Here is a 25,502-nt window from a genome sequence, read left to right as displayed (position 1 = left end):
CTGTGCTAGCATTTTATGCTGTGGTAAGATAGCTGAGGAGTGGTTATTTGAGCTGATGGTTTTAGAGGTTTCAGTGCAAGGCTGCTTGGCCTAATATTGTGGAGTGGCTGATAGTAAAGATGCTTACCTCATGAGTAGGTAGGAAGGAAAACACAAGAGGAAAAATGTAAGCCTCCCCCATGCAAAACCACCCGCCCGTGGCTTTTTTCTACTAGACTTTACTCCTTACAGATTCCACTATTTGTCAATAGTGACGGGTCAGAGACCAAGTCTTTCATACACGACGTTTTGTGGGACACCGCCAATCCAAATACTACCAGCTACCCTCTATTTTACCCTCAAATAGATCTGATGCTTGCCCAGCTCCCAGGTAGGTAGAGGCGGGCAGGGCTCGAAACCTGTGGATTTCCAGGTAATGAGATTCTCTTTGATGTTCACCATGAATCCTCAGACTCACGGCTGGTGATCTGAGCCCATGAGGTGACTTAGCGTGGTAGGAAGTCATTTCAGAAATGTTAACAATGTGGTTGGAAAGTTGGAACTTTGGACCACAGGGTATCAGCCTGGATTCCAAGAAGAGGACTAGAGAGTTTCTAGATACTGGGTTCAGCTCTATGAACATTAAGTCACTCATATGCAAGAAATTTCTAATAAAATCCTGGATACCAAAGTTAAGGTAAGCTTTCTAGTTGGAAGTCCTCTGAATATTGTCACATTTGGATGCAGGGGTGATGAAAGACCTCCCAGTCCTCACCCCGTGCTTCTCTGGCTCTAATTTGTAGATTTTGCTATTATGATGGTTATGTTATGATATTTGCCCAATGTGTTCAATAACTGTTTTTGACTTTAAGGTAGTTATTAGAATCCCTGAATTTGTAGCCAGCAGGTCCGACTTGAGAGGGATCCTAAAACTCTCATCCCCGTAAACTCAGCCTGAAAGGAGATCAGATTTGTGGATACTTCTCCCTTAGACTTTACAGTTGGAATTAGAAGACTGGCAGTCCTGGGGACCGTGCTTTTAACTTTGCTTGCCCAGTTCCTGGATCACTGATGGGTTGGAGGATGTGATTTCCAAAGTTAAAAAAAGCTGGGTAGAAAAAGATAAAACAGAAAACTAAACCCAGATAGACACCAGATACCTATATTAAAGTCTTGCTCTTACCTAGACACCTTTGCAGAAAAGATTATACAAACCCATAGGCAGAATGTACAGGCAGAATGGTATATTTCTTTATCTTCTATTCATGGTGATGGATATGGGACCCATAGCCTCAGCACATGACAGCCAAGCACTGTGATATAGAACTGCTTCTTCAACCCAGTACATTGTGTTTCTTCTCTACATGCTGGTCATCCTTGAAATGAAAGCAAATTGGGCTACTGCTAATTATTGAGAAGGACTCATTTACATGAATTAGGGACTCAACTCAGATCATTGCACACACCAGACAAACACTGCCTCTCTGGATTAGATCCTCCAGACCCATAATGTTTACTTTTGAACGGCCTTTGATAACTCTTAATTGTATGTCCCCATGTCTCTGTGTATGGGTATGTGAGGACAAGTGTCTGTAGAAGAGAGAAGTATTGTATCCCTCTGGAGCTGGACCTGTGAGCTGCCCAACATGGGTGCTAGGAGTTGGACTGATGTCTTCTGCAAGAGCAGTACATATTCTTAACCACTGAGATGTCGCTCCAGCCTCCTAAACAACCTTTGATTTTATCCCAAATTACAGAGCTTCAGAAAGGCTCATAGAAAAGTGCCAGGTATCAGGTCAGGTAGGGCAATGAGATAAGTGATTGAGCCTGTCACCTTTGTAGTAGTCTAAGCTCGAGACCAGCACGATGGAGATGTGCAGGCTGTACCTCTGCTTCATTTCCCAAAAGTAGCTGGTGGCGGGGTGGGGATTAGGGTAGGTCAGGTAGATCAGCAAAGTTGACAACTCTCTCTCTGCTGAAAGACTAGTGAACAGAAGTTTCTTGAGTTTTATAGAGAACAAATGGCTGAGTTAAACACTGAGTGAGACTAGAGAAAACTTCGAGTCTCCCTCACCCTTCATGTAGTAAGGTGGTATTGGCTGAGTGTCAGATCAGTACCCCAGGGTTCCTTTCTCTGCAAAGACTTCCCGTTGGAAACACTAGGCTAAGAAGATGACCCCAAGAATAGCTGATACCAGAAAACACATTTTATTGGCTTGTGTGGGGCAGAGGGTAGCTGCCCCTTACCTTCGTGAGGCCTTACCAACTAAAGACTTTGATACACAGTAGGTTCTCCCTACTTTGTTATTTCTATTGAAGGACACATTGGTGGGGGGTAGAGCTCCTGCAGATACCCTACAGGCTGTTCTACTGGCTCTACTATAAGTTACACCAATCAGCCAGTTAGCCAGGGCTCCAGCGGCTTGAACACTGAAGAGAGAACTGTGAGATGTGGTAGAAAGTTGATAAATGGCAAGGAAAAGAAGATAAAAAGAAGACCAGAGAACAAATGGTCCTGAGATGTTTAGAAAGCTGTCTGCAAGACACCCTTGCTTTATAACCCATGCTCTTGTCAGAGCAAAGCAGATTAGAATATCGAAACCTTCTGCCATTTGGCCTTTGGGCTCATTGACAATGTCACGGTCACAGTATGCTGTGTTGGCCTTGGTCAGCTGAAGATATATCTTCCCATCTGCCTGTGGTGTCCTCTGGTCTAAGCAGAGGCTCTACCCATGCTGCTCTCCCATCTGTCCTGCATGTTTGTGCATTTGCTCAAACCAGTTCTAGAATCCACAGGCTCATGTTACAATGCGACGAAGCCACAGTGCTTAGCCTTAACTCTGAATGACATGATTAAAGAGATAATAACTTTAAGCAAGGAAAACCTTTTAGATTAAATGCTTCTTGAAAGTATATATTTTCATCTTTTTACATATTATTGCCAGGAGGTTAGTTCTTTGTAGCCATGTGAGCAGTGCGATGGAATGCATTTTTCCTCTACTGAATTTGTTTTTAAAGAAACAAAGGTTGTATTCAAATGTCTTGAAGAAGTTTCCTGAGAATCCAAGTTATTTAAAACTTACCTATTAAACATCTGAAGAAAAGGTCTATTAAAGATTTCTTGTTGTTGTTGTTTTTAGACACAGGGCTTCTCTGTGTTTTCAAGCCTATCCTGGAACAAGCTCTTGTAGACCAGGCTGGTCTCGAACTCACAGAGATACGCCTGCCCCTGCCTCCCAAGTGCTGGGACTAAAGGCGTGAATCACCACCGCCCATTCTGTTACAAATTTTTAAAACTGATTAAAAGCTCATTTTGGAAGGATGGAAAGGATTATCACACAATAATTTCATTGTAGTATATCTCTACAAGTGTCCGGTGTTATAAGTAATTTGCTCCATAAATGGACAAGCTGACAAGCATTCGCTTCTGTATATAAGCATGAGTCTATCTTCAGTCATATGATATTTTCATTAGCAGAAGATATGAAGTTGGTGAAGCATTATTGCTTTCCAGAGCACAAAACAATTATGCTACAAAATCAATCAAGTGAAGATCGTCATAATAGCCCATCAGCTATGACAGGAAAAAGGAATAGATACAGCTACCCTCCAGTGCACAGTGAAGTGGTGAACATTTTGTTAAATATCCCTAGGGTCAATTAAACAGGCATATGATCAGATTGGTGGCTGTCAAGCCTCAGTGGGAGCCAATGAGAATTTACCAAAAATGAAAAAGGATGAATTCAGAAAAACAGCATTAGATTTATGGAGGAAGGCAAGCACATCATTGAGCCAAGAATTATCTTGGTGGGCATCCTTTAAAAGAGATTGGTAATCAGAGAGCCGGTGGTTCTTCCAGAGTCAAGGCAATCTGAGTATTTCTCCTGCAATATTTCAAGCCATCAGTGCAAGGGAATTAAATTAGTCAGATTTAGTCTATACCGCATGAGAGCACAGTTCTGAAAAATTGTAGTCATTATTAATTTTGTTCTAGAAGCAGCCTTGCATGAAACATCGAAGTGATTTTTCTTTTCTCTTTGCATTTAAACTACAGACAAACATCACAGATTGCTACAAATGAATGCTAGTGAAAGGCAGGAGATGGTTCAGCCATTTCTTTTAAAGTCAGATATTCAATTGTGAAGGGTTTTTGAACAATCTAATGACAGATATTCATTAGGTCGGTGCAGTCAAGGCAAGTTACCACTGCACATAGTTGACACTAATCTTGTTTTTGTAGTCATGATTGGCTTGCTAAGGAAAATCTGCACCCCACGAGGCTCTGACTTTGTCCATTACAGCACCAACTCGGAATGCCATTGGTTTGCTCAGCAGCATCCAAACCCACAAAACAACTAGGTCAGATCAATCTCAGTGATTCCTTTGCCTCAGTAAATGGATGCACTCTCTTTAAAGCAAGGGGCAGTGTTCCAACACAATTATTCCTAATGGACCAGACTGAGACATTTCCATCCCAGGAGGTTGCTGGTCAATATGTGGGAGCTGTGTCAGAATAAATATTCAGCTACTCTTCAGAGACGTATTTCCCCACAAAATATTGGTGGCCTATAGACTGTAGGCTAGCTTTGTTATAGAAGGGGAAAATTATCTCAATCTAGCACAAAACTTGTATGTGTGCTTTCACCCTCTCCCCAGTTCTTTGCAAAGGCATGGAGGATTGCATATGCCAGATGTCCTGAGGCAATAGCCTTGTTTTATGTGTTTATAATAAATTTTATTAAGGGAGAAGTTCCAAGTGACAGATGTCACCAATGAATGTTCTCACCAGTGCAATGAAGAAACGGCTCTGAAATACACCATTGTAGGGTAATTGTAAATGAAAGACCAATCCTGTTAAAATTTGACAAGACATGATACTTTTGCCATTTAGGAAGAGACGGAATTTCTCAGGTAGCAGGACATATACTTCCTTTCACTTTGTATCCAAACCTCTTTGAACATAAGATAGTGCTGGACCTAATAAATGCTCAAGAGATGCTCAGAATGACTGTAGTGAGACATTTTCTGGGGAGGTGTAAGCAAGTATCTACTTAGACAGTTTCCCAATGATAGATCAAAGCAATGATCTCACCAGGGTCCAACTTGGGAAACCAGTAAATGTATTGGGTCGCTTTTTCTACTGGAAGTGTAGGTGAGGAGTTAGTGCTGCTTCTCCAGAAAGTCTTCCTCAGTGTGGGTAACGCCTCACGACAACTGCACGCTGAAAGCTCCCTGCATGACGCACAGGTAGCCCAGTATGTTGGAGACTGTCCTCCAGGAGGCTCAGCCACTGTAAAAAATTTCATTCTTCCCAACAACCCCTACTGTTTACATAACCTTGTTGTGGGAGATAATATCTTATGAATCCTGTAAGATTCGGGAACTTTATTAGACTTTTTAACTGTTTACTTCCTAAGTCCTTAATGAGCTGCCATCTGGGACAGAATGCTTTGATTCTGAGGACATGCTATACCACAGTGACCATGACCCGCTGCTTTAATGGGGTTGTTTTGATTGACAGAAGGCAAATTTTGGAGTATTTGACACAAGTCATGAGAAACAGTAACAAGTCTTAGATATGCTTCTAAGAATATACAAACTTTTAGTGAAAAATTGGAAATTAATTCTTTCTTCCTAAAACATTATGTCCCTTGTAGGTGAAAAATATTAGAGCAGATGCTCTCAGTCACCCTGTGATAGCTTCTCTATCACCTGTGTGGCTTAGGCTATGGGTGGTGGCATCTCTTTTTCATCAACTACGGATGCCCACTTAATAGGAGGTCTAACACTGGCAGAATCCTCTAAAAATTCAGTCATTACATCTTGCTAAACACAGAGCCAATGGTAAGACTTGTTCCATGAGATTGAGTTAGAGGATAGGCTCTCCAAGGACATGAAGAATGTCTTTGGGAACATTTATTTAGCTTATCTCCAACACCCTCCACACATTCATGTTTAAAGACACCTTTGAGGCACCTAAGGTTCATGTACATTTTCCCCCATTGTTTTGTTTGGAAATGTCAGCACATCATTTTATCTTTGTCTCAGTAGCCACTATTTGTCTACATCAAGTAGGAATATCATTCTCTTGGCATCATGTCATCATGCGTTAATGCTTTTTACTGAAGATGTGTCCCCAGTACTCTGATTTGGATAAAAATGTGTTTGTTAAGGATTCATGTGTTAGAAGCTTAGTGCACATGTGTTAATAGTAAGATAAAAGGATGGATTTAGTGAGAGGACCCTGGGTCATTGGGGATACTCTTCTAGGGGTAAGAGTAGCTTTTGTGGGCTACCAGTTAGGGATTTTGATAAAAGAGCTATCCTAGCTTCTCATCTCTCTCTGCTTCTTGTCCTGGCACATGATCTCCAGCTCACATCCATTCCTTCCTTGATGCCGTCAGCTATGACTGGATACAGCCAAGGGAAGTCTTTGTTAGAACCTGCATCTCATTGTTTGGACTTCCAGCTCTCAAACTGTGAAATAAATCAATTTTCCTTACAAGTTACCTAACATCTGGAATTTTGTTTCAGTAACAGGAAATAGAACAATAAACCTAACATCCTAGATATGGCCAATTCCATATCCTCAAGATAGTCATTTCCAAATTCCCAACACTTTTCCTTTTTAGGTACCCATACAGATGGTGCAAGTGTTCTTATATTTTTCAGGGATAGCTATTTCTTATGCCTTTTAGTGTCAAACACATTGAACTGAATACAACAGCCAAGTATGATTATTCACTGGTATTCAGGGATAATATGGAGACAAATAGTACTGGAAATATCTCCTTGTGAAGACATAGCTTTTCAGGTGGCAGCTGATAAAGTGCTCCAAATTTATCATAGCGTGATAGCGACAGAACCAGTCCATTTTCCAGCAGTCTCTTCATCTTTTCATAAAGTCGCTAGGACACAATAAGTACATTCATCATAGAGTGATTAAAAAGGTTCTTATTAACATTTCAAGAGAGGGTGGGTACAAGAATTCTTTCTTAGAGATGCTGAAGATCAGTGAATGGATTAGCTAGGCCCAAGTAGCTACAAGAATGTTATTTTCCTATCTCCTGAGTTATACAACTGAATGAGAAAATTAGAGACTATTTTACTACATTTTAGTTATAATTTTGTTCATCATATTTTATAAACAAACAGTTTAAAAGTTTTGTGATCAATTGCTTTATATAGGGAACAAAGCAGTAAACTTTGATATTATTTTATTTTAAATGGAAGCATTCCAAAAGGTATGTATCAATAGTTTAATCTAATAAAATTGTACTTACTTGACCTCTTCAGTTATTAATAATTTGCTAATTATTCTCATTTATATACAATTTCTTTTAAGAATATTTTAAAGAACTTATTTTTATTTCTAATTTTGTTTATGATCTGGGGTTCTGTATGTGAGAACAGTGCCTGCAATATCCAAAAGAGGGTGTCAGATCCCTTGAATATGGAGTCATTGTGAACTGCCACGAATTGGATACTGAGAACTGAACTCTGGTCTTCTGTAACGGTCTTATGTGCTCTTAACTACCGCGCCATCTCTCCAGTCCCTGTACACATTTTCAAATCTCGAGGTTCTATTCTGCTACTATGAAGGTCAGCTTCTGAAACAGATGGCCCAGACCTTCTGGGTGTTGTAGTGAAGCAGAGACGATGTTAATGTTTCTCACATGCCACCTCCCAGGTAGGGAGAACAGTTTTGCAGGAACCAAGCACTCTGCTGCAATAAACAATGGACTTGAAGACTTCACATGGCTGAGCGGCAAAGTCACAATAAACGATGTGATTTACACATATCTTCCCTACCTGACCACGGCAAACAGGACCTTAGCACTGGAACTTCTGTCGTCTTCAAAGCAGTGCTTGATTGTATTTTTGTAGTGTGATTTTTGTCTTTCTGCAAAAACGTCAAACATACACTTCACCGACACATATAGAAAATAATTTAAGTCAGCTCTTGCTCTCCTGCTCCCACCCCCCCCCCCCGTTGTATAGAGGAGCAGCCCTGGGGGCTTGGGCATCATATCACCTCACTGCTTAGCTATACTCCCAGTCTACAAGTGAGCTCTTTGTAGCTATTAAAGTAGTGAAAATTTAAGCTGAAAAGATTAGACAAAAGCTTCTGAAATTTGTCCAATTTTCTGCTTACATCAGTGTGGGGGCTCAGCTGTGTGTGGAGTTAACAGCTCATGCCCAAGCTTCACTGAGAGGAACTTCGGGGATCATGTAGTTTATGTTCTATCTGGCAGCAAGACCAGCAGGAATTCCATTTCTCAGGGGCTGGCAATGGAGCAGCCTTCAAAACAGACTAAGGAGATGCTTTTAATTTTATTTTCACTGTGGTTGTTCCTTTTATATTTGTGTTACTTTAGGCATCTATGCTACCGTTTAAAAACCATACAATTTTCTGTGTCATGATTCTGAAGATGGTTTTTAGATTTGTTTCTGTTGTCTTTTTTCTGCAGGTCTCCCTTTAAAGTATGCCTACAAGAAGAACAAAAATTAGGAGCTTGAGAAATGGGCAGTGTGTGTGTGTGTGTGTGTGTACGTGTGTGTGTGTGTGTATGTATGTGTGTGTATGTACGTGTGTATGTGTGTGTGTGTGTGTGTATGTGTGTACGTGTGTGTGTGTGTGTAGGGAGAAAATCAGGAGTTTTGAGGTTGCTTTCTTTATTGCTCTTTGGAAACCACCAGTAACTTTTCTTTGTCCTCCTTTCTCCCTCTTCTTTTGGAGTAGTTCAGTCATTTTATACAATTTTGTTTCAATAAAAGGCCATGTAAAAGTTTCATATGCAGAGGACTCTGGGTAACGCCATAGGCAGGTTTCCTTGGGGCCTTGGAGGAGAGTATCAGAATTAGCAGGGTTTTAAATTTTGCCCAGTTTACTTCCTAGGAAGGGAGAGGCAGGATTTGAGGAAGCTACACTGTTGGACCTCATGAGGCCTGGGCTTGAGGCCCAGTGTAACTTCTTGAGCCTAACTTGAGTTTGGTGAGGCCTAGTGTAACTTCCTCAGCCTAGCTCGAGTTTAGAGACCTGTCTCTGGCTACCCAACCTAGGCCGGCCTTTGCCCAGACACCACTAACGTGGCAGAATATTATTGGCCCTTGTTCCTTGCTCTGCCTTGGTCCATCCTAGGCTTCTCTACCCCCATCACGACCCTATATAAGTCCATGCTTGTTATCATTAAACAAGTTCCTGCTTTGACAGACTCTGAACTCTGGGTGTGTTTCTCTCCAGTGCACAGCGGGGAGGGTTGAATCGTGATGCTCACTGTTCCTTCAGCCCCAGGGAGAGTCTGGTGGGTCCGACTTTGCCCCTGCTTTTTCTGCCAGAGAACCTGGCAATACACACAGGCAGGGTCTTTCCTATAGAAAACAGTTGGAGTTGCATTTTGTCATAATTGCTGACTGTTCTGTTGTAAATATTTTCCCCCAGAATCTTCCTTTCCATTTCATCTTTATTTTTTGGTAGGAAGTGCTGGAGTCTAGGGAGATGTACTGCCGAGTGTCTGTACTTACCTGCTTCCTTAGGGACTCATGCCAGGAACTCATCTCACCCCCACTTCGACCAGTGAGGCATGGGAAGGATTTGGCTTGATCAATAATGTGTCTAGAGTGACAGACAACAGCTTGGCAGCTCAGCTCCCCAGGCAAAGGGCCTCGAGACAGCTGTCTATATACAGAGTTGGGTAGAGGCATAGCAACCGCAGAGGAGCCTCCCCGGGTTTGTAGGAGTTCCCCCAAAGTCCTTTTCACCTCACTTCTTTTATGCCTCCACCATCCCAAGTGGTTCAGAACTGGAGACTGGAGAGTGGCCTCACAAGGCTATCCCTGAGATTTAGATGGAGGGGGTGTAAAGTGCAGGTCTGTATTTGGGGAGGTTCCTGTATCCCATCAGCCCCCCTCACACCAATCCTCTCATTTCACTTCCTTTGTTCAAATAAAACCCAAGAAAGTGATGGGATTGCTAATACCTCAGAGAGTAGAATGAAAGAAACAGAATCTTCTTTTGCCATGTCATACTTTCCAGTGCTTTCAGCACTGGTTGTTTTCCTGTTCTTTTATGGATACCAACTCCCTGGAATGAGTTCTAGTGGTTCTGGGGTCTTGAGTTGCCCTAGCATTCCCAGGCTGGGGGCAGCTATTACCTGCTGAGGCACTCAGAGACACAGCCTCTGAAAATGAGAATATAGTTTATCAGTGTGTGTTCAATGATTCAGAAAGATCCATATGTGCTTTTGTTTCGGGCTCTCTAATGTGAATGTGTCAACTTCAGTTAAATTCTTCTATTGCTGTGCTCTCTTGTGACTGAGCCGGAGTGGCTGCTGCTCGGAGAGAGGCTTTGACTACATGGATAGACTCCCTTTGCAGAGATACTTTCTCATCCTGAAGGATTTCTGGGTTAGGGACATAGTCCTCTTCGATGGCCGGAAGCCAGTGTACCATTTCTAGAAGGGATATGACAACACTCTAGCATCATTATCTACCACTGGTTTTGGAACAAAAAGAAAAGGGTTTGCAGCAGTATCTTGCAGAATGTGTGATTTAAAAGCGTGCAGGACAGGCTGTCTTATTGTCTAACAGCTCCCAAAGGAAATAGCATTCCTTATAGTTCCCTGCTAAAATGAAGATCAAGGCTTCTGGTATGGAGACAGTTCATGTCCCGGGGGTGGAGGTGGGGTGAGGCAGAATATTATACAGTCACAGATCTGTGCTGTCCTTGTAGATGGGGCCACACGTGAACAGGCAAGGATCAGTATTAATGCTCCATGGAAAGAAAATGATTCTCATCTGAAACCAGCAAGCATTGTGCTTTTGTATGAATGAGGAGCCTAAGGATATGAGAGGGGATTTAGTTTGATGCAAACAGCATTTTTTTTTTCTTTCTAACTATACCGCAGCTGCCTTAAGGGTGAAAAATACATACGGAACTCCACATAGCAGGAACAGAGTGGAATCTTTTTTTAGGTAGCTAAATATGCCCTTTATGCTGACAGTTTGTGTCTTAATGTGGGAGTGGTGACAGATGCAGAAGTTCAGAGAAAATAAGGTCAAGTGGCCACTCAGCACCCTGAGAATTTCTTTAGATGTCATTATACTTTGAATGTAAGGCCAAGATCTTTTGCCTAGGGCCCTGGGCTGAGATTTTCATGTTGGTATCTTCATGGGCAATTTGCATTTTAAAATTTGCATTTTAGGGACACACAGACACACACACACATGCACACACAGAAACACACACAGACACATGCACACACACAGAGAGACACACAGAGAGACACACAGACAGACAGATTTTATTTTCCTACTTTTTGGGTCCCTGTACCACATCTGTCAGTCTCCTAGGAAGATTTTGCCACCATTTTCTGCCCTTATGGAGATAGCAAAAACCTTTGAGTCATTTTTGGAAAATAAAATGATCCTGTGGTCTATTGAACTAGAATTTCATCTCTAGTTTCCTAGTTTCCTTCATGTTTTCTCCCTGTCTTTGAAGTGTGCTGGATTTTGATGACAAGTTCCCAGTGTTTGCGTGTTTGCTGTTTAGTAACAACCCAAAGAAGTCTGAAGACCATTGACAAGTTCTGTTAAGTTACTAGGCTTTTTTTTTTTTTTTGGCTCTGTAGACCAGACTGGTCTTGAACTCAGATCCACCTGCCTTTGCCTCTGAGAGTTGAGAGTTGAGATTAAAGGTGTTCACTACCATGCCCTGCTAAATTACTAGCATTTTAATAAAATGCCATCTACCTACATCTTTATGTCCTAATCCAGTGACAAGCTGTTTGTAGAAAACCTACTGTTTGCCAAGTGTAATGCTAAGAGTGTTATCTTTAATTTTTTTCTGGTAAGCTATCTTCCATTTGGCGCTATTACCCCCAGTCTAAGGATTATGATGGCAGTATTAGTTACACAAGTTCTGGACCCCAGCTGCTTCTTGTGTTAAAGCTCTATTTCTGTTTTATATCAGAAACTCGGGGAGTCTCCTGCTGGCTTCAGGAGCTGATTAGTGCGTGCTCCTGACACTGAATGTGTTCTCGCCACGGCAGTGACATTGTACTCCTGATCTGTAGTTGCTTTTAGTCCTTTTCAGTCTAAGCTGGTTCTGTTCTCAGCAGTGCCTCAGAGGGGGCTGCCAGTTGACAGGCATCACCAGGGCTTTTGTGTCAAGCTGCTTCGTGGCATGCTCCGGCTTCAGAGGACCAGGGATTTAGGCTTCCATTTCACCACAGTGAAGGAATGATACTGAGAGTTAAATAATTCATGTTCTGAAGAGTTGTTTGCTTCCAAGACTGGAAGGTATGTGGATATAAGCTGGCGTCATTTGGAATCCATATACTGAAATTTCCAGGAGCCACAAAGTGTGTTAGCTTTCAGCATACAGAATTGTACTGTTCTAATGTGGAATTAGTCAACAATCATTTGAATTTTGAAAATGTTTGCCACAATACTGTCAAATAAAAGAACATGTGTACAAAATGTACGGAATAAAAATTTTAAAATATGGGTAGAGCACACCAACAATTTAGAAAGCAATTACAACATTTAAAAGCTTAGATTTCCAAAAACGATCCTAAGTTTTCCCACAACACAGTCCTTGGGACTAGCCCTGCAAATTATCCCCTGTAAGATAGATGCTAGCAACTGTGGGAGACCGTGGAACCTCTCTTTTTGGATGGTTAGAGCAACCACCAGTGCTTTCCAAAATCTGAGACCTCTGCAGTAAGAAATCTCTGTTTTCCTTCACTTCTCTGTTTCTCAGAAACACTTGACCAAGGAGGACTTGCTGACTTTTCTTTTTCTTTAGGAGCCTCTAGGTAGTTAAAATAGTTCCTTTTCATGTGGAGTCTTCTGCTGGAAGCTGAGAATTCTTATCCTGTAGTTGGTTTTTCTGCAGGGCAGAACTTTCATCATGTACATCTATAGTTTTAGCAAACACGTTTATGATGGTTTGCATGTGCTCATCCTCTCCCAGTCCAGTGTGTAAGCTACTCCCCCTTTTCTGTGGTTCCTGCTTTCAAACTTCTGCTACCTTTGATCAGCTGTGGTCTGAAACCATCCAGTGGAAGAACCCAGAAACAAACAATTCATATATATTAAAGTGTGTGCAGTTGTGAGTGGTATTAGGGTCTTTGTTGGCTCTCTCTAGGGATGTCCAGTGTGCCCATGATGTACCACCCACCTTCGGTCATTCACTACTACTTATTGGTCTAGCTCTTATCACTCTCGCTCTATTTAATAGCAACCCTGGGGTGCAGTAGTAGTGATCTGGGCAGATTCAGATATGCAACACAGAGCTCATAAAATGCTTCCTTGAAGTGAAAAAGTGAGAATTCTCAAGAAAAACCCCACCCACTGGGGTTGGTAAGGTCTATGCGAGGATGAATCTTCTATCTGTGAAATGTCGTAGAGGGAAAAAGGAAAAAATAGCCATCTGCGCTGTCACACCTCAGACAGTTCACATTACAGCCACAGCACATGGCCGAGTATTCGTGGAAAAGACACTGAGTTACAGGATTTAGCATATCGTCATTTCAGGAATCCTCCGAGACACTTCTATTGGATTCCAGCAGAGATAAAAGGGAGAATACTTTGATTTGGGTCAGCTTTACACTCTGAGGAGTTGGGGAGAGGGATCCTAGGTAAACTATCTTTCCTCTTATCAAACACAAGGATCCTGTGGGGGGATGGGGGTGGGAATGGGGGAGTAGACAGGGTCTTGATAAGTAGCTTAGACTGGCCTGAACTTTCTGTGTAGTCTAGGCTGGAGCTGATTTTACGACTCTTTTGTCTCAGCCTCTTGAATGCTGGGATTATAAGCAAACATTTCTGGATTCATAAGGAATTTAGTATTTCTCTTTCTCTGTCTCTCTCTCTCTAACAAAAGTCACATCTATACTTTCTTCTTAAATGTAAAAATTTTGTGCTCACATGGTCAATTTCTTTATCTTGATTTCTTTAGGTCTAGTAAATAAGAAATAACTTTGTGTTTGTTGGAGCCTAATCTCTCTCTCTCTCTCTCTCTCTCTCTCTCTCTCTCTCTCTCTCTCTCTCTCTCCCCTCTCTGTGTGTGTTTTCACATGTGTGTGAAGGTACATGTATGTGCATGTGCTTGGAAAGCGGAGGTGAATCTTGGATGTCAGACTTCGGGCACCATCCTCCTCGGTCTCACACTTCACATCCTAGCCCAGAGATCATTGATTATGGTAGGCAATCTGACCAGAAAGCTCCAGGATCTGGTTGTCCCCACTTCCAAGTGCTGAGATTACAAGTGTGTAGCGCCACACTGGGCTTTTTTATGTAGGTTCTGAAGCTAGGACTTGGGTCTTCATGTTTGCCAGGTAATTACTTAACTGACTGAGCCATTTCCTCAGCACACATTACTTTTTTAAAAACAAGACAATTGCATTTCATGTTCTTATAGCTTTCCCATACTTTGCTGAATTGTTCTTTGAACCATCACAATTAGACTACGATGTTTAAACCTACTCTAAGAGGCACCCATGTCCGTTTTCATTAGAACTTTGACTTCTGTAGCAAGCTTCTACATGGAAAAGGTGACAAGACAGAGAATAGGGGCCTCTACTTGTGTACAGGCAGAATTTTAAAAGCGGGTGTATACCTTTCCATGTGCCTAGGGTCTTCAAGTAGATCAGGATTCCATGTGCGGATGTTCTCATCTTCGCTTCTTACCAGCTTTCTTCTAGGGCTTTGCCCAGTACTCAGTAGTAGTCAGCCTGTGTTGTGCTGCCTCTGAAGAGTGTTCTCCAATCTGGAGTACCACACAGACTCCCTGTGGAGCTGGCATAGGGATAAGGTTATCATGGGGCCTCTTGGGATCCCATTCAGCTTAATGTACTTGGGAAAGAATTTGCTTGTCAGTGAACAATGGAACAGAAAGAAGAGTCCTCATGAAATTGGGGGTCTAAAAATAGTTGCTTTTAATCACTTCTTAAAATAGCAGCACTCTATCTTATCAATGAACCCATACAAGGTGGGGAGCTGACATTTGGTCTATCTTCTGATACATTTGTAGTCTATATAGCTGTTATCATTTAAAATAGAACAAATTAAGCATAAAAGTTAACTAGAGAAAATATATTTTTCACTAGACTCTTCTATAATCCCTAGTATTATTTTTGTTTTAGTGAAAATATTTTAGTTTTCAGGTAGATCTTGATCAGGAGACAGTAATGGCCATGTTATCTTGGCTTATCAGTCAGAGGCAAGTCTTGTGAAATGCTCATTAACATTCTTATCATAGTGCTATCCATGCCCGAGCTTGGTTGCCGCCATTTTTACATAGTCAAGTTTATTAGTCAGTCCAAGTTCACCTAGATTGTGTAACTGGAAGAGAATGTAAAGTTGCCAATGTCAAGGTTACTGAAACTTGGAATCAATCAACATGTAGTATTACATGGCAGTGTAGGAGAGATACTTGTTAGCACTGGCTTTCTTGTTGCTTAAGTCTGAGTTAGTTTGATGTTGTTAGTTTGATGTTGGGATGTGTGAAACACCCCTGTGGGTGTGTATGTAAAGAGGCTTCTATGGATAATTAGACCATGAGAGCTCTTCCTAGTGAATGAATGAAATAGAGTGGCATTCTTGGAGTGGCAAAGATGCAGATGAGCCTACCAGGGTGAAGTGCGCCACCGAGGGCATGTCCTTTCACCCTGGCTCTTTTCGATACCTCTGCTTTCTCCTGTTCCCAACATCTAAAAGTGCAAAACCTGCGTTGTCACATGCACACACCACATAGAACCAGGTAAATATGGACCCATTGCTCTAGAACCATTGCTCTTAACTAAATTGCGTCCTCTTTTAGTTGTTCCAACAAGTCAGAATGTCACAAAAATGACAAATACATTGGTGCAGGGCTGAAACTCAGTCTGTGGACCATTTGCTAGAGTTCTTGAGATCAACAACTGTGGAAGGGAAGAAAAGTAGCCACTGGACAAACGGAGACAGTGGGTAAGATATAATTTGCTGTATCTATATGATATAGTTTCAATAGTTGATTCAGGATAAGCTCAGATGCTGGAATGGTCCAGTCACAGCATTCTGGTTACAACCATCATGTTCTCCATAGACTACAGACTGGACAGCAGATTGGTCAGTGCTGGAAAATATATGACCTTGAGTCAGGGTCAACAGCTGAGGCAATTCTAAAGGTTTTGAGATTTGAGAGTCTTCTGTCAGCAGAGCGTGACACAGAAGGGGACAAGAACACATGACTGAGACCCCACCATAAAGCTTTTCATTGGCAAGCTAATTGGTTGGGCGTGCAGAGGCACAGCCATGTTAGTACAACATGTTCCACTTTGGAAGAAGTGTCAGAAGCAAGAGTATTGTTTTCCACAACGCAGGGACAGGCATGGCACAGCTGTAATATTACCTGGAATGTTAGAGAGGACAGCTTCAAAAATGACGAATTTGGCCATTAGTGCTTCAACTTGGCTTTAGCACTCTGCTGCACTGAGAGTGGACCCCTTCTTCTGTAGGATTCTCTCTCTTCCTATCCCACACCATCCCCTGCTTCCATAACCACAAAGCTCCACCTCAGCCTCTCACACCATCTCTCCCTTTGCCCCATCAATCCTTTAGAAACACCTAACATTGTTTTATTTTAAATAATACTTTAGAATAGGAACATAATTTTAATATTTACTGTATTTCATTTTACCCTTGCCAATAAAGTTCTGAGAATAGAGAATGCTGTTGAGTTTCCTGTAGTGAGGAGAAGCGGCGGGGCTGTGTCCCGCCACCCGGCAGCCGGCTAGCTTTACACCCGAAATAATTACACGGAAACTGTATTCATTTAAACACTGCCTGGCCCATAGTTTTAGCCTCTTATTGGCTAATTTTTATATCTTGCTTTAACCCATATTTAGTAATTTATATAGCACCACGAGGGGTGCCTTACCAGGAGAGATCTTAACCTGTATCCATCTTGGAGAGAAGCATGGCGGCTCACTATGGCGAATGCCTGAAGCGTCTCCCCAACTCTACTTCCTTGTTCCCACAATTCTGTTCTGTCTACTCCACCTACCTAATTTTCTCTTAAAGGGCCAAGGCAGTTTTCTTTATTAATAATGAAAGTAACACATAAACACTCCTCCATCATTTCCCCTTTTTCTGTTTAAACAAAAAAGAAAGGCTTTAACTTTAACATAGTAAAATTACATATAACAAAACAGTTATCAAGTAAGAATTACAGTTACAATATTTAAATCTATTTTATCTTTTATCATAACTAAGGAAAGCTATAACTATCTATTTATTTTTTAACTCCATCAAAGACTCCAGAAGGATATAATGCTACCTAAGTAAACAAGAAATAAGTAACTTATAAAACTCTAGAAATGACAGAGACAACTCGCTGCCTGGACAGTCACCCAAAGTTCCTCTGTACCGTCGGGGCATCCATCTTTGGGCTTTAGGCCCACAGTATCCAGCAGACATTTTCATGAAGCAGAAAAATTTCAAAGACAGTTTAGTCACTTTTTGCTGTGTCCTGCAGAACATCTCGCAGACTCTTTCACGAATCAGGAACCCCAAAAGGAACATCTCACCTTTAGGCAAGTTCAGCAGTCCTCTCTCTGCGGGTTCTTTATGTCCAGTTTATGTAACAGTCCAGGCAAGAGCAGTTTTTTGCCCAAATGGCTAACAAACTCCATAAGTAGCCTCTTCGATGCCCATCTTCCTCTTGAAGTAGATTGGTGCTGCCAGGAGCAGACGTGTCTCATTGTCATGAAAAACCCTAAGTTATTAAAACATTAAATGTCATATTTTGCAGTCTTTGAAAGATATGAAGAATGTCTATCTAACTGAAATATATCTCTACATATCTAAAAAATCTAATAACATGACTACAAGCTTAACTATTATCAATGATTATCCATTAACAACCTATATTTCCTAATTATACATTACAGTTTTTAAAATAAACTACAATCACAATAGCTTAATCAAGATCAAAAATACATATACATATAACAAAATTGACCTTAAAATCTATACCAATACAAATTCACGTGGATTTAGTGACCATGTTGGAGCGCCAATCTGTAGTGTGAAGCGGCGGGCTGTGTCCCGCCACCCGGCTAGCTTTACCCAAAATAATTACACGGAAACTGTATTTTTTTAAACACTGTCTGGCCCATAGTTTTAGCCTCTTATTGGCTAATTTTTATATCTTGCTTTAACCCATATTTAGTAATTTATATAGCACCACGAGGGGTGCCTTACCAGGAGAGATCTTAACCTGTATCCATCTTGGAGAGAAGCATGGCGGCTCACTATGGCAAATGCCTGAAGCGTCTCCCCAACTCTACTTCCTTGTTCCCACAATTCTGTTCTGTCTACTCCACCTACCTAATTTTCTCTTAAAGGGCCAAGGCAGTTTTCTTTATTAATAATAAAAGTAACACATAAACACTCCTCCATCAGTTTCCCCTTCATTTCTATAAAGGCCATCAAGTGCTGGACTTGGGTACAAATCATGTGGCCTGGAATTTGGACTTGACTGAGACTTTCTTGATGTACCCACCCAGTGAGCAGTTAACTCTTTTGTATCAGTTTCTTCACCTGTGAAGACAAATAAAAGCAGTAATCTTCAGGTGGTTATGAGAGTCAAAATGAGTTAATGACATGTTTAGAACCACACTTGGAAAATGTCAAGTATCAAATAAACATTTTTATTTGTTTGTTTTGAGAATCCTAGAACTCACTATGCAGGCTGGCCTCAAACTCACAAGATCCATCTGCCTTTGCCTCCTAAGTGATCTGGTTAAAGCCATGCACCACTAAGCCCAGCTTTTTAAACATTTTTTTCCTTCCTAAAAAATAGCTAAGTTATCACAGGATCCACGTTTATGGCAGTGGCATCGGAGGAAGGAACTCACACTGTTAAGCAGAAGCTGAACTAAGGCAGTTTTGTTTTTTAAAAAAATCTTCACAAAGCCCCATGATGCACAGCTCCTGCTCCTCTTGTAGTGTGTACAGAGTTTGAACTACCTGTCATCACAGGCTGCCATCCAAATCCAAGTCAGCTTGGTGTTGCTGTCTTCATTCCATTTCTTTTTGACTCCCATCCTCATCCCTGCTGTTGTGATCTCCTCTCAAAGTTGCATGCTGATTTTCCATTTTTCAATGAGACAGAAAATACTCATGTTCTCAGAAGTGAGACACATCAGAATTCCATGAGAACTTCCCTCTGAAAACCTTCATTTCGTTTCTGCTAGTACCTAAAATAGAGCATGAAAAAATGAGCAGACAATATCATTTACATGATAATTTTCCCAGGATATGAACTTTGTTCCTAAAATAATACCTTTTACAGAAAACGAAAATCAGTCTGCTTTTGTTATAGTCTTGACTGTAAAAATTACTCTTTACAGATGTTATTTGTGCTTAAATTACTCATGAGCAAATATTTCTATGCAGAAGCAAGTTCCAAACAGGGAAAGTTAATTCATAATAAGTCAAATTTGGATGGTAAAATAGTTTGGTCAGAGATTAGCATTAGCTACAAATTGCCATCTGTGCATGTTTGTTAAAGATGTCAAGTGTAATTAATTCAATGGACCCGCAGTTTGACAGCCTCCATTAATGGAATATGCAGAATTCATACTTGTGTGCTGATTTGCAAATTAAACCTGCTCCATAATGATAGCCTTTGTGAAAGTAGCTGTTTCTTTCATTTGTGCAAACCTCAGAAAACCTATTAGGAGAAAGGGACATGACCTTTTTAACACACATTAGCTTAATTCATCCTCAGTACATTTCTATATGGGGATGGTTATTGGTTCCCTTAGTAAAGACCCTGGAAGTTTTTATGTTAGACACCATGAGGTATGAGAAAGAAAGAAAGTTCCTTGCTCTTTTGTGTAAAGACTCTATGGACGTACATGTCAGACCATATCTTCCTGCGGATGCTCTGGCGTGTGCAGAGGGTGGAGAATAGAGAAGACAAATAGAATTGATGGGACGAATTTACTGCCTGCATTTTCCCTTAGTGGTCAGAACCCTTAGAGGCAGTGTGTTGTTTGGCTTTGTTCATGTTCAATAAGGGAGGAATACTAACTTGAGTCAAGCAACAAGGAGCAGAAAGAATTGGAGATGGATGCATGTGAACAATATCAGAAATGGAATCCCAGAGAAACTTCAGCATTGATCTAAGTCATAGTTTGACCTCAAACCCTGCCTCTCAGATTCTCCACACCTCTTCCTGATGCATGGACTCACTTCCTTCATTCCTCTAGTCCCATGACCAGTGCTCCCTGATTAAACTCCAGCTCTAGTCTATAGGAGCCATCAGAGATCCAGGGTTGGGGGTGTTCTCATCACTAGCTCCCAGAATGAGGACGTGCAGGAGTAAGCTGGGTCCCAACGCAGTGCAGAAAGCATGTACATTTCTGATCTCACAGGCTTATTTTGGTTGTGAGCCTAGCCTTTAACGGCTGAGCCATCTCTCCAGCCCTTCACAGGCTTTGATCTCTAAATTTATTCCCAATAATTTAATTGTAAAAAGTTCTACAAAGACTCTCAATTTATTTTTTAAAGTATACATATGTGTGTGTGTGTGTAAAATTGTGAAAGAATAAATGAAAATATCATAAGATGGGCTTAACTTATGGTTCAAGAAACATAAAATAAAAAATTAAAAGAATCTCAGACATGTTTCCAAATAAGGATATAATGAAAGAGATGCAGAGATTGTACAAAATTGGGGAGAGTGCTTTGAAACAATGAATTAACTCACAATGAATCTTAGAACTTACTGCAGCTTTTCTTACTCCTTGGTACCAATTAACAAGCGTTTCCCATGAGATACAATGTCTATTAAATATGTGTGTCTGTTTACCAGTTTGTAGCTACACTTTCTTGTGTCAGCACCACACACATGCGTGTAACATCTATTACATTTTTCCTACAACAGAAACCTGTATTATAGTACATAGTAAGTCATAGTCCTTATGTTAAATAGTGAAGCACCCAGATTTTTATATCTTTCCATTATATTTAACTTTCTATAGAATGAGGATTTGTGCTAAGTGACATTTTTCCATATTTAAATGTTTGCATCTTATTAAGCCTCCAATTTATGTGTAGTCATAAACTAAAAGGAAAAATTCTTTGCTTACTTTTTAGATAAGGTAAGCTAGCTGAGGAAATGCTTATTGTTTCTTTAATATTTTTCTACATAATTGGATCTATTTTAGCAGTGTGAGCTATTGCAGCTATTATGGAAGGAACAATGGAGGACGGCCAGTTATTCTGAGCTGTATTTAACACTCTTCACCTTCCACAGATCTCTCTTCAGAGTCAATGACAATGCAACATGCATTCTCTGGCCATTCGAGGTGGATGGCCATCTCTACACAGCATCCCTCTGAAGTCTAGCATCAGACATCAAGAGCCTTGGACCATCTGTCCTGTCATCAAAATTCCCGGAGTCCTTGGTCAGTTGGATTCTCAGCTATGAGGTTTTAAATGGAGAATGATGGTTAGAAACTCATCAAAGCACTTTTGTTAGTAATTTCTGCTTATAAACCATTTCTGATACAACCTGCATGTTCAAGGTAGATGAGCCAAAATAGCCCTTAATGTGGTTGAGCAAACAGCCGTGCCAGAGGGAAATACCATGGTGAGAATCTGAGTGGAAGGCAAGATGGAAGGGGATGATTTTATAATCAAACTCAGTTCTAAAACAGCAAGTGGCCCATGTGGCCTCTGTGTCTGAAGAGTCTGCCACTGCCCCTGGGGCCCCCAGGCTATGTTACTGATATTTTTTTATTAAGAAAGATGGTAACTTCAGAGGTAATATTCAGCATCTTCTACTTCATGAATCCCACTTAATTACACACTCAGTGTCCTGAGAGTGTGAGGTCCCTCCCTTCCTCATGGGCTGCTTGCCCGTAACCCATGTGCTGACACTTCCTTCCTTACCCCCGTGTATTGAGATGGGCATTCATCTCTTTTATGGCATGCTTCCCTCTAACAGAGCCTGGTACAGTGTGAGATTTCAAAAGGTCCCTGCTGAAATTCTGATGCACCCCCTTATAAACTGTGTGAGGTTGGTGAAGTTTGAACCCCTTTATAGCATCAGTATGTCCATGTGTAAAATGGGTGCAATGGTAGAAGCACTAAGTAGCACTTAGCCCTGTAGTATAACAGTGCTGTAGGACTAAGGAGCATAATACGTTTCAAGGGGCCAATATGCTGTCTGAAAAGCACAGGCGATTCATCAATGAACTGCATTGTAACTGATTTACTGACCTAAACAAAAGTACCTTTAACATTAGTGAAAATCTAATGAAAGTGTCTAAGCATAATATAAGGAATATTTAAGTTTCTGTGTAATTATTTTGGGTAAAGCTAGCCGGGTGGCGGGACACAGCCCACCGTTCCTTCTACATATTAGGAGAAATTAAAGTATGTGAGTGGAGTAATATCTTATGTACATAATATTGAAATGGAGTAATATCTTATATTAAAAGAGTTCTCATGCTGAAGATTTAAAATCTTCATCACTCTATGCAGACCAATTCTGATAGGTTAATTCTCATATTGACCAGTAGATATTAAAATGCATGCATACAATTACCCCCAAAGTATTCAGTACCTTCAAAAGAGGGAGAGAGGGGAAGGAAATTTTATTTCGTAAAGTGGGTCTACATTTTGAAAAACTATATTAACTGACATTGCAACTGTTAACTAGATCCTAGAAAGGAAGTGTTAACTCCCCAGACTCATGTGTATTTTGACCTAATTTATGGCAGAGAAGATATTCTAGAACAGTGATGGAAATTGCAATCTCTTTATTAAATAACTCTTAGACAAGCAGGTAGCTAAATGGAAAACCACAAAAGTGACCCCTTGCTCTTTCCACAAGCAAAATACATTCCAGGGTAGTTATAAACCAAAATACAAGAAAATAGTTTATATTATTACAGACATAATAACTTTGGGCAGGTTTTAAAATATGGTATATAAAAAGCTGGGGCCAGGGAAATGGCCCAGCAGGCAACGGTTTTGCCATACAAGCATGGATATTAGTTTGGATCTGGCAGCCAGCCTTGCCAAATCAGTGAGATCTGGACGCAGTGAGAGATCATGTCTCACTGAATAATATGGAGAATGATTGAGGAAGAGACCCATTGTTAACTTCGAGCTTCCGCACACATGTGCATGTTCATATGAACACACATGCAAAACACATACACAGAGGCAGAAAATGCTGTAACCAGATTCAAGTTAAGTCATCGTAGGAAAAGAGTCTACAAAGAAGGAGGATGAAAATGCAGGACACAAAACAAGATATTTGCAACAGTAATTAAAAATTTATGCCCACAAATCAATTTTAAAAAGATAACCTAACGTAAATTTCACAGAACGGAAGTCCAAGCAACCAATAAGGATATGCGAAGTGGTCATTGTCATGAAAGATCAGGAAAATTAAGATCCCAGTAAGGACTGGTGAAAACAAAACAGAAAACAAAACAAAACAACAACAACAACAACAAAAAACTTGTTTTCAAGCATTGGCTGGGATGTGACATATGAGACCTCACACTCATTGTTGGAGGGAATAGAAATTAGTGCATTCATTTTGGAAAACAATAGTGTGTAATAAGATTAGAACTTCACACAGCTAATGAAGCAGAAATCCCACCCCCAGGCATACTCCTAACGAAGTGAAGCATTTGTGTATTTGGAGGCCAATATAAAAACATTCTAAATGAAATTTTGACAACGGTCTTAAATTGGAAGCGAATAAACTATCATCTACCAATAGTGAAAGAGCCATAACATTAATGGATGGATAAATTGTGGTGGCTTAGTTTGGTGAGTTTCTTATAGTAATTTAAAGATGTCCTTTTCACGAGCCTCAGAAATGTGACATGAGTTAAATGAAGTAAGGCACAGAAGAAGGCATACAATGTACTTTTAATCATAATTAAGTTGAAAAACTGGAGCAACTGTACTCCATAGGTGACACCTCAAAGAGAAACTAGGCAAGCTAGAGCAAGGCCACCGTGAAACCCTGGCTCAGAGAGGAAGAGACACTGTATTCCAATTATAACTTCAGTATTGGTTACAAACATATTTGCTTATACTCATCCATTTCTCTGTACATTTGAGTGATTTGCATTTTCCTGTTTGTACTGTCCAGTTTTGAAAAAAAAAAACACACCCACCCAAAAAAGAATCATGTTGGTATGATTTCAGATTCCTAAATAAAGCAGAGAATTACTACCCAGCCTCTGTGCTTTGAACATAAAGCCAATGTCATGCTGACATTTTAACAGCCTTCCAGGTGTTATTGACAAGCACTATTTAATGTTCAATAACACAGGAACTTATCCAAGTGCTTGCTACGGTCTAGAAAGTGTGCTCATGGTCTGGCACATGGCCTTTTAGTCCACCCCCATTCAGTCCTATAGTGCAAGCATCACTGATACATTCGTAAGGGAAGGCAGCATTTATTCCCGAGTGATCCCAAGTTAAACCTTGCTCTGATTGTGTGAGTGGCAGAGGCAGATTCCAGCATGACCCAGATGCGCTGTTCGGGGAGTCAGATGATTCCTGCTTCACCATCCAGTTTTACTCTTTAGTTACTGATTAGACATGGCCACCAACAGCAAGATGTTGGACATGCCAGATGCTACTATGCAGAAGAGTCTTTATAGTGTGGAATTCATTTATTCTTAAGATATTTGTGAGCCAAGTCTTATTGGGCTTTCTGATTACAAAAAGATAAAGAAAAGCCCTTCCCTCCTGGAGCATCTGACCTGAAGGAGGCAAATAGACAAGCACAACAAGTAGCTTAGGAGTGTCACACAAAAGGAAGAGGACAGAGGTTTGAGACTGGCTTAGTGCTCAAACTAACAAGATCCCAGTTTTTCCATTGCTGTCCTGGAAGGTATAATTCTTCTTAATACCCCTTTCCCCTCTTCTTTTCTTCTCTGCTCCATCTTTGTCCAATTCCTCCAGACTCTCTTCCTAGAACATACCCTCTAGTGCTTGGTCCACGCACATCATTGTCTGTATGTCTACAGCTGCTTCCGAAAGGAAGTAATCATACCTTTTTTTATATCCTCCCAAATTTTATTTATGTCTCTTTTTGAGTCCATAGCAGAGTTGGGCTTGTGTTATATTTATTTATGTGCTTGCTTTATCTTCTTTGCTAGAGTGCAAACTCTTCCAGCCCAAAGACCATGATTGATTTCAGTTTGTACTCATCACAAAGGGTAGGAATGCACTCAGAGAACTCTGCTCTGCTTTGTACAGCTCTGCAAATGGGCTGAGCTGAGAGGTATTCGGCAGCTCTCTGCCAAACCTTTGGTGATAGGATGAATCTTTAGAGCAAGGGCATCCTGAATTCTGTATCAAGAAGAATAAAATGGGAAAAGTAACTCGGGGTGTATGTACTTTTCAGGTGTAAGGAGATGAGTTCAAATCAGTAGCATCCATGCTTTTAAAAAAGGCAGAACATGGCTTTATATGCCTGTAACTCC

At 40.8% G+C, this 25,502-nt stretch overlaps 1 long non-coding RNA gene across 3 annotated transcripts in view; it reads left to right on the top strand.

The window, feature by feature from the left end:
• LOC119816155 overlaps positions 1 to 25,502 on the top strand; it is a 129,414-nt gene that overhangs the window by 93,375 nt on the left and 10,537 nt on the right. For all 3 annotated transcript variants that reach the window (XR_005285689.2, XR_005285688.2, XR_005285690.2), the window contains one exon: positions 21,293 to 21,443. This is a non-coding gene — a long non-coding RNA (uncharacterized LOC119816155). The remainder of the gene's footprint in view (positions 1 to 21,292; positions 21,444 to 25,502) is intronic.

The sequence above is a fragment of the Arvicola amphibius genome, chromosome 6 (assembly GCF_903992535.2).
Source record: "Arvicola amphibius chromosome 6, mArvAmp1.2, whole genome shotgun sequence".
Taxonomy (NCBI): Eukaryota; Metazoa; Chordata; class Mammalia; order Rodentia; family Cricetidae; genus Arvicola; species Arvicola amphibius.
Note: the sequence above shows the minus strand (reverse complement) of the source record. Positions and strands in the feature narration are given on the sequence as shown.